Source organism: Tachypleus tridentatus, chromosome 6 (assembly GCF_004210375.1).
Source record: "Tachypleus tridentatus isolate NWPU-2018 chromosome 6, ASM421037v1, whole genome shotgun sequence".
NCBI lineage: Eukaryota > Metazoa > Arthropoda > Merostomata > Xiphosura > Limulidae > Tachypleus > Tachypleus tridentatus.
Window position 1 is genome coordinate 30013378 of NC_134830.1, and position 9700 is coordinate 30023077.

A 9700-nucleotide genomic window follows, 5' to 3' on the forward strand; every position below is an offset into this window, starting at 1 on the left:
TTTCTATGTCCCATGTTTGGTGCTTTTCAGCAAAGTTTAACCAAGCTGTTTCGTGGTGTGGAAGGAGCTGTGGTCTTTGAAGACGTTTACAGTTTTTAAAGCCTTTCTCTCGTAGATGCTATCTTATTGTTTTTGAATTGCATTTTGCGTCCGTAGGGACCTTAATCTGGTTCGACAATCAGCTGGTGTCTTGCCGGACAACCCGTCGAATCCTCCTGCTCAACGTCGGTGAAATTTTCTTGGGCCGACCACTTGAAATTCTCGTTCCGTAACACTCGGGGTCTTTAAAGAAATTTGCAACAGCAGTTTTACTACGCCCAATCTCACCAGCGATGGCACGTTGAGAGAGACTTTGCTTTTGTAGTTCGACAATTCTGTCACGTTCAAACTCTGTCAACTTTCTAGCCTTTGCCATGTTTTTATCCAATGTAACACAGGAGATGTCAGTGGGAGATTTTGACAACGCTAATGCTTGAACACAAATGACTAAATTTCGTTACCTCTTTACCGATTAACGCTTTGTTTCAGTATGGTCTTAAACTCTTGACCAGCTAGTATTTAGGCTAATTTCATAGTGCTCACATTGTCCCTATTAAATGCTAAAAAAAATTTTTATTTTTATTTTCCCTTTTCTTATTTTCATCTTTTGAAGCTTTACTCAAATAAGTGGTTGAGTCTAACAACGCAAAATGCATATTGTTTCTTTATTTATGTTCATTAGCCTTAAGATTTTGGTCAGCAGTGTAGTAGCACAACCAGTTAATAAAAATTGATGTCCTCTCTTTTCTTCACAAAAATCCAACTAGCTTGATAATATCGATGTAATTACAGTATGATAACAAATGCAAGTTTACAATTTTTTTATTCTACGTCATTCAGCCTTTTCAGCTGTAATACAGTCTTGTTAGAAAACGAGCACAACAGCAGATAACATAGGTTTGAACTTATGGAATGACTAGTTACTTTACGAGTCTAAGAAACAACTTTAGAAATAACATATGTATATTTTTTATGTTTCATAACGACATAGCTAGATTCCATTCTCGAATATACCAAAGGTTACGTCATCTGAATTATCTAGATGAAAGTGTGACTCATGGATTTGTTGAGTCAACAACAATAAATAGCAACGTTTAAGTCATCTTCACCTCACGTGTCATTAGTCAGTTGACGATCCCACTGATGGGAATCTTCCAAAGAAATTACCTTAAATTCCCATTAATTTGCGTGTTTGTTGTTAAACTAAAAGCTAGCTACACAATGGGTTGTCTTCGTTCTGCCGTCCGTAGTCATAGAAACCCAAAATGTTTAGTACTGTAAATTCACAAACTGACCACTGATCCCCAGGAGGTAGACCATCAGATTAATTAAAAACACACGTTCAGGCGATGAAGCTAATGAAACTAGATAGAACCTTTGTAAACGGTGCATAGTGAGCTGTCAGTTATGCCCTTTATTGGTCTCTAAAAACGTTCATCAAGCTAGTGTTTTAAAACCTTTTTAAATATTGCATAATGAGCTGTCAGTTATGCCCTTTATTGGTCTCTAAAAACGTTCATCAAGCTAGTGTTTTAAAACCTTTTTAAATGTTGCATAGTGAGCTGTCAGTTATGCCCTTTATTGGTCTTTAAAACATTCATCAAGCTAGTGTTTTAGAACCTTTTTAAATATTGCACAGTGAGCTGTCAGTTATGCCCTTTATTGGTCTTTAAAACGTTCATCAAGCTAGTGTTTTAGAACCTTTTTAAACAGTGCTAGAGAGCTATCAGTTATGCCCTTTATTGGTCTTTAAAAACGTTCATCAAGCTAGTGTTTTAAAACCTTTTTAAATGTTGCATAATGAGCTGTCAGTTATGCCCTTTATTGGTCTTTAAAAACGTTCATCAAGCTAGTGTTTTAAAACCTTTTTAAATATTGCATAATGAGCTGTCAGTTATGCCCTTTATTGGTCTTTAAAACGTTCATCAAGCTAATGTTTTAGAACCTTTTTAAGTATTGCATAATGAGCTGTCAGTTATGCCCTTTATTGGTCTTTAAAAACGTTCATCAAGCTAGTGTTTTAAAACCTTTTTAAATATTGCATAATGAGCTGTCAGTTATGCCCTTTATTGGTCTTTAAAAACGTTCATCAAGCTAATGTTTTAGAACCTTTTTAAATATTGCATAGTGATCTGTCAGTTATGCCCTTTATTGGTCTTTAAAAACGTTCATCAAGCTAATGTTTTAGAACCTTTTTAAATATTGCATAGTGAGCTGTCAGTTATGCCCTTTATTGGTCTTTAAAAACGTTCATCAAGCTAGTGTTTTAAAACCTTTTTAAATGTTGCATAGTGAGCTGTCAGTTATGCCCTTTATTGGTCTTTAAAACGTTCATCAAGCTAATGTTTTAGAACCTTTTTAAATATTGCATAGTGAGCTGTCAGTTATGCCCTTTATTGGTCTTTAAAAACGTTCATCAAGCTAGTGTTTTAAATGTAATTTAATAAATTAGATTTCATAATCATTTATAATAAACGTGTTTGATGCCAATCTTAACACACAGGTCTTGTTTCTACGTGAAAGCAATATTTAAGATGCACACTCCTCTACTATTTCTATCAAACTAAATATTAAACTTTCAATGGAAATACTTATCTGATGTTTTCTCTTCATTGGGACCTTATCATCTTTACGAAGTGTATCAGTCCACTTTTGTGATTAGTTTCTCTCTACATGTGTTTGTAAAGGCAATTTCCAGTCCACGATAATAATATCTGTAGGCTTAGCGTCAATAGAACTGGGATAATTTTCTACCAGTAATTCTACTCATTTATGAGCAAGTCTTCTAAACTGCAAACTTCATATATGAAAGGAGGCAATTGTGATAAGTTTCACTTTGTCTTTAATAACAATTGATTCTCATATTCCAACTAAATCCCACTAATCAGCGTTATTTCTTCTATACACGTTTTTGTTTTAGCAGGACTCTCAGGGTGCTCCTGTAAAATCCTTCCTAGTTTCTGGCCTACTGTCTCATTTTTGTATTTGCAACCACGAAAATTATGTCTCCTTTGATCACAATAATGTCAACATGTTCACTTTTTCATGTATCAGAGGCCTATCAACGGTAAATTGCAGTTTGCGATACATATAATAACGTTATGTGCTTCCAATACAAAATGCCTTTTAGAATGTAATAAAATAGGTTAATCATTACAATTATGTAGGTCTCGCCTGGCATGGTCAGATGGTTAAGGCTCTCGAATCGTTATCTATAGGTCACGGATTCGAATCCTTGTTGCATCAAACATGTTCGCCATTTTAGCTGTGGGAGCGTTATAATGTGGTGGTCAATCTCCCTATTCGTTGGTAAAAGAGTAGCCCACGAGTTGGCGGTGGGTGGTGATGACTAGCTGCTTTTCCTCTAGTCTTACACTGTTAAATTAGGGACGGCTAGCGCAGATAGCCCTCGTTTTTCTTTTTCACGTTGTATAGGTCCTCTACCATGTAGTTAAGAACACCTGATGGTTATCTCGAGTCCACAATGTTATGTTTGGTCCTGCTAGCTCCAAGACTCTGGAAGGAGTTTCAAGTCAAACGATCAAACAAATTCATAAACGTACTACGTGAATTGATAGAGTTTTTTCTCTTCTATTTATTGTGTTTCTAAAACCAGTTGATGAAATGCTTTACCCATCATTTGAAAGCAATATAAAAGAGAATTAGCCAATGACTGATAACCATTACAAGTTGATAAGTGTAATTTCAGTTGGGCTCTGTGAGCAATAAACGTATATTAATGTTTGTCATTTCATCTATTGTATGCTGTTTTCTGTACTTTTATCATAATATACAAATATATTTTTTCTTTCTAGAACTTCATGTTGTAATAAAGTTTAGGAAGGCCAACAGTTCGTAACTTAAGGTGTACTCCGCTATTTTATACAATATGAAAAAAGAACCTAGAGAAGTTCTTAACTTAGAACTTTTGTGCACCAGCTGACAGAGATTCACATGTCAAACATGTGCAATGGTCTTGCGGTTAGTTACCTATATCTTTAAGAACCCTTAACTGATCTCCTAAATCAGTGTTGTATTCTTGCAATCTAAAATATGTATTCTCTTGCACCAATGAAAGCCTGATGTTATTGGCTTGGGCAGAACAGTGAGTAATACAAGACTCGTTCTACATATCTTTTATGGTTCCTTCAGTAGTACCCCATATAACATATTCGATACATTCCTGCTTATTAATTTTAAACTTTATTTAATATTTTACATTCAGGCTTTTAAGCTCTGGTTTCTCTACACGTCAGAGTAAATTCTTCAGTTTTCGCAGTAATAATTTTTTTTAATGTTATCTGCATTGTTGGGTGATATCCAAAGTATATTTTTGGCTGTGGCACGACTTCTTAGACTTGTAAATATTTTGTATTTAAACTCCTGACACCAAATCCCATTTTTTCCACTTCTTCATCTTGATTGACAAGTAACTTACAAGCTTACAGATAAATGAAAACTATTGGTTTATTCTATTAACAAGAGTAAGGAAACTCTGAAATATTCATTCGTAAAATGGATTCTGGAATTAGCGCAAAAAATTACCAAAATTCTTCTTTTTGAGTATAAGATGCGAATAATCCGTTTTATCTTACAATTCTAAACTATCAAACGTTATGTTTATTCGTAATTTGGAATGTACACAAACGAACCCAAACTTTTCCCAAACATTCTTTTCCAAAATAAACACGAAGTCGTAAATCAAATTACAGTTCTTTTGTAAATTAAATCAAAATTTTTAACAATGTTCAAATTCATCTATTCCAAACAAACTAAACCCTAGTTTTAAATATTCTATCATCTTTTCAGTGTGATTTCTACATATAGTCTGTCATGTACTCGTAAATTATATAGTTTTCCTTAAATCCTGTACAAGAACATTGTGAATGGACCTAACAGCATAGATAAATGACACGAATGAAATAATGTGAAAACGTCTATAAAACAATAAAAAGAAATAATGGTGAAACTCTCACCCCTTTAATACTAAATATTCATATTATTAAACCCCTTATCACTAAAATGAGTCACGTGAATAATTATTCAAGGATCACTGAAAACAATATCAATATTTTTAATGAAATGAAATTCATTATTTAACGTTTGTAGTGATAACAAAACTAAACATCTTGTATAGAGAAGTAAAATCTCACCAATCAAGTTAAAATAACAAATAAAATATATTATGTCTGGCATCCCTAGAATACGCCTCCATATAACAAAACTTTCGAGAACTTATTGAATATAAGACTAAGAACAAATAATAAAATAAGTTTTTATTCTCCTTATAAGTAACCTTTCATTTCCATTGGCTTGATGTTGAAAAAGTCAAATTAACTAAAACGGTTTAAGAAGTGATATCTAGTTCGCTGGATTACACAAAAGATACTACACATGATGATCCATTTATCTGAGATCTAACATAATACTTAATGGAACAAGCAAAGCTTTGAGTATCAAACTGTACCTTTTTTACCCAGTCACTTTATTTAGAACTCTGACTTTGTATGCACGTTTGCTCAAGTAACACTTTAACATTTCCTGTGTTTAGGTTTGATTTTGGTTAGTTTTTAGTACAATGCGTCAAACGTCTGCAAAAGTACTTCTGAGTCACTGGGGGAGGCTCTTATTGTAAGAGTATGCAAGATATGGGTTTTCTAATTGACAGTTAACCGATTTTCTTGCAGGAAAGGCAGCAATTGAATTTAGAAACTGAAAGTTATCCTTCCTGTCAATATAACATCAGAGCCAGGGAGAAGTCATGTTCTAGAGTGGACTTTCAGTTGACACAGATCTTGATTCCGAGGTCCATTTTGTGTGTTTTATCCTGTAAGATATAATTGAACAGAATGAAAACGATTATAAAATTCAATACAGCGATGCAGAGATATATATACTTTTTGTATTAACTTGTTTATATTTTGATATTATCCTCTAACACAGTGCAACCTGTAAATGTACATTTTTTTTTTCATTTAACTGTAGAGTTTTGTAGCAGTAATTGAGCAGTAGTTTTGCCTGAGTTAAAAATTGAAGTTAACTTGGAAAATATATATGCAAAAACGGCTCGTTTGGGTTGAGAAAATATTTTACATAGAAGAAGGTTCACCTATGAACCTGACGATGACCGAAGAAGGTCGAAACGTTGTTCGCTCTTCTATGTAAAATATTTTCTCAACCCAAACGAGCCGTTTTTGCATATATATTTCTCAACAAGTGGGTTTCTCGACATCACTGAAGTTAACTTGGGTTTAACTTTACTAAGTAAAGCATTGGTTGGTTCGCTTTTGAAATAGTGTTTATTAAAAATTAGTCATTTAGTTTTATTTAACTTGATTGGTTACTCAAAATTATCATTGTGGTTTCACTTTCATATCTTATCCAAGAAGTTTCGGTTTATCTTAAAGGAATGCTTCAAATTCATAAAACGTTTGAATAAAGTTTTCATTTTTCTCTTATTATATGTATGACTTACACCATTGGATGTTTACCTTTCTTGTTTTTGTTATTCTATTGTGTTGTCATTTGTATAAATAACCATTTGTATATCTGTATTTCTATCAGTATCGATTTTTTTCTTCTGAACAATCCTGATTGTAAATCAAAGAGATCTATATAATCCATACTTCTGTATTCTACAAACATACAATTAGCTGGTCTGACCAACTACTCTGCAGGAAAACCCTTTTTATACAGTAAATAGCACACTAGGCACAGCATGACTGACTGTACTTTTTCATATGCTTTGTATTGATGTGGCACTTTCTCATTGGTTAGACGACAATCAGTCACAGTAAACTAATCAGCACGTGACTGTACTTAAGTGCATTTATTTTTACACATTAAAGGTGAATTCTCAAAACACTTTTCTTTACGAAACCTTTTTCTTTGCCGTTTCTATGGTTATTCCTAATGCTGTATATCATATAGCGTTTTATTTTAATACAGAACAGCTACCAAACTCGATAAGATACAATTAAATATAACGGAAGGGTATCATTGTTTTAAAGCAGGTAATTCTTAAGATTTATATTTATGTTTTAAATATTTCTGCTTTTGTTTTTTTGTTAGCTTTTGTTAGCTCTGTATTAGAGGCCACCAAATCATTTAACTCATGTTTATTACAACGTGAGTAAAAAGTAATATATATATATAATCAGGTTAATTAATAACGGATTAGTTACTTTAAAACGAAAATAAAGTAAAACATGCACCGTTTATTACAAATATTTTAACGTGTCCATTTGCTGACAAATTAGATGTAAAAATGAAACCAATATTACTTCATGTTCTTAAGATTACGATAATGTGGTTGGACAAAATATAACAGGAAGTTTTTTCCGGCTTAAAAAAAAGATATTCATACGTTGTATTCGTGAGTGTATTACAAACGTGGCAATCAAAGTCCACTATTCGATTTGGCAAGAGTAGTCCAAGAGTTGTCGATGGATGCACTTTTCCCGAAGTTCAACAAATACATCTTCAAGTAAATAACCCAATAATTTAAATTAAACTTTTGTCAAAGCATAATATTTCTTCGATCTCAATAATTATTTCACGTGCTGTTTAAAATATGTATCATTTAACTTCATTGAGTATTGTATCCAAATTAAAGCTCTGAAAAAAAATAACGAGGTCATTTTTGGTTATAAGACAAAAAAAAACAACCCTCCAAACCGTCATTTTATATATGAAGAAGTTAAAAAAAAGATAGAAAAAAATTCTCTTCAAATGCCATTCGATTTGAACATGAAAGTAAATAGAGTTTTAATATCGTCCATAATAATTTTTTGGCATATAGAACCCACAAGTTTCGGCGTTGTTAATTATTAAATACCGGTTAAATGCGTAACATATTAACAACTTATCTAATATTTGACAAGAATTTGCAAGGTACGTTTCTTTTATATGTATATAAACCAAACACCAAGTACAAAACGTCGCGATCAGATAAAGTGCGTGAAAAATCTTGCATTACCCATCACGTGATACGTCGAGGACGGTTTGATTAAAATGCCTATCATATTCACGTTATGATGTAGAATGCAATGGAAAACAAAATAAAAATATGCTATAAACAAATTCAAAGTTCATTGGTTTAGTGCTTTATGGTAAGCATCTGACGTAATTTGGGTAGAAAGTTTAAGGTTTTACTTTATTAGCATCTAGCTTGTTTATTGAATATTGGCGAATACTTTCCTTTTGAAGTACTTGATGAAAGACAGCAATATACGTAAAGGTTCTTAGAATACACTTCGTTTTCTTCGTTTACAAACATTCAGATGTAAAATGTATCGCATACGAAAATAAATATAATTATCTAATTTCAATTAACGTTAAATTAATTATTGAATTGCATTTTACATCAAGAACTCTGTTAATCAGTTTTTACATATTACACTAATCTTGTATTGGGTTTAGAATTATATATTATATAATTATATATTAGTATTTAGGAACATGTAAAACTTTACGTTGATTGGAAAAACAATGCTCAAGTGTATTATGCTTTTATTCTTCAACAATTATCATAAATTAAATTCGTAACCAAAATATTAGCAGGTCCCACCGAGATTTGAACTCGGATCGCTGGATTCAGAGTCCAGAGTGCTAACCATTACACCATGGGACCGTTGTTTAAGGTTGTTTAAATATTTTAAAAAATAACTATATTCGTTTTCTTTTCTTGTTTTATAATGTTGTTGTTGACTTATAGCTATTTAGTTTCGTGCAATATAAAAATAGTGCTGAATATAAGAGGATAAGCCTTGTAACGTACATGTATGGCATTTATTATCGTGACGTCACAAGCATCATTAGCTCCGCCCATAACATTTCTGGTATGAAGCGAAGACTCACGTGTACATGTCTGCATAGCGAGGAAGTTCACTGAATGTGTGTAAGATCAGTAACTTACAACTTTATTTTAGTTTGTTAACATTTTAAAGTTGGCTATATTAATCTTATGTAAAACCTTCTGATAACCACTCGCCGATTGTGTTTGGATATTTTACATACTTTGGAATTAGAAATTTCACTCGTTGGAAGTGGTATTGAGGGTGAGTGTCAATGACCTTGTTAGTAATACTAATAGTAGATAGATATTGCCACTATTATTTCCTTTCAGTGTAAAGTTTATGAGAAAGGTTACCATCACTTACGCTTTCATAGCTTACGGTAAAAAACAAACGAACTACAATTTAAATTCAGGTCAAATTCATCATAGCTCAGTGCTGGATAGGTTTTTAGAGCCAGTAGGCTATTTTTAGTTTCACTCGTATTAGAAGAAAGGTATAGTGCTCTTGCAATTTGATCTTATATCCTCTAGGTGTCACTGCTTCTTCCACAGAGGTTATTTTAAATGTTTTATTTCTCTAAAGGTTAGGATAAATATATACTTATAGTTAAACCAAACGTAATTCGGGCTTATCATGGGCTGAGATTTCTTATTAAGTGTAGCAGGTTAAAACTGTATATAGACTTATAAACTAGTTATGAGAGTAGTTGAGTGATAAAACTTCTTCCAATTTTAGCGAACTTACTTGTTTCATTATTTTTGGAAATTAGTTATATTTTTTCATTAACTTATATTAATGTTAACATACATTCATATTCCATAACGATGCGTGTTTTTTTTTTTTGGTTTTTTAAAGGATTTATC

General features: G+C 32.4%; 1 non-coding gene across 1 annotated transcript; it reads right to left on the bottom strand.

The window, feature by feature from the left end:
• Positions 1 to 8599: 8599 nt before the first annotated feature.
• TRNAQ-CUG (transfer RNA glutamine (anticodon CUG)) lies at positions 8600 to 8671 on the bottom strand. Its single transcript has one exon. It is a non-coding gene; the product is annotated as a tRNA-Gln (tRNA).
• Positions 8672 to 9700: the final 1029 nt, after the last annotated feature.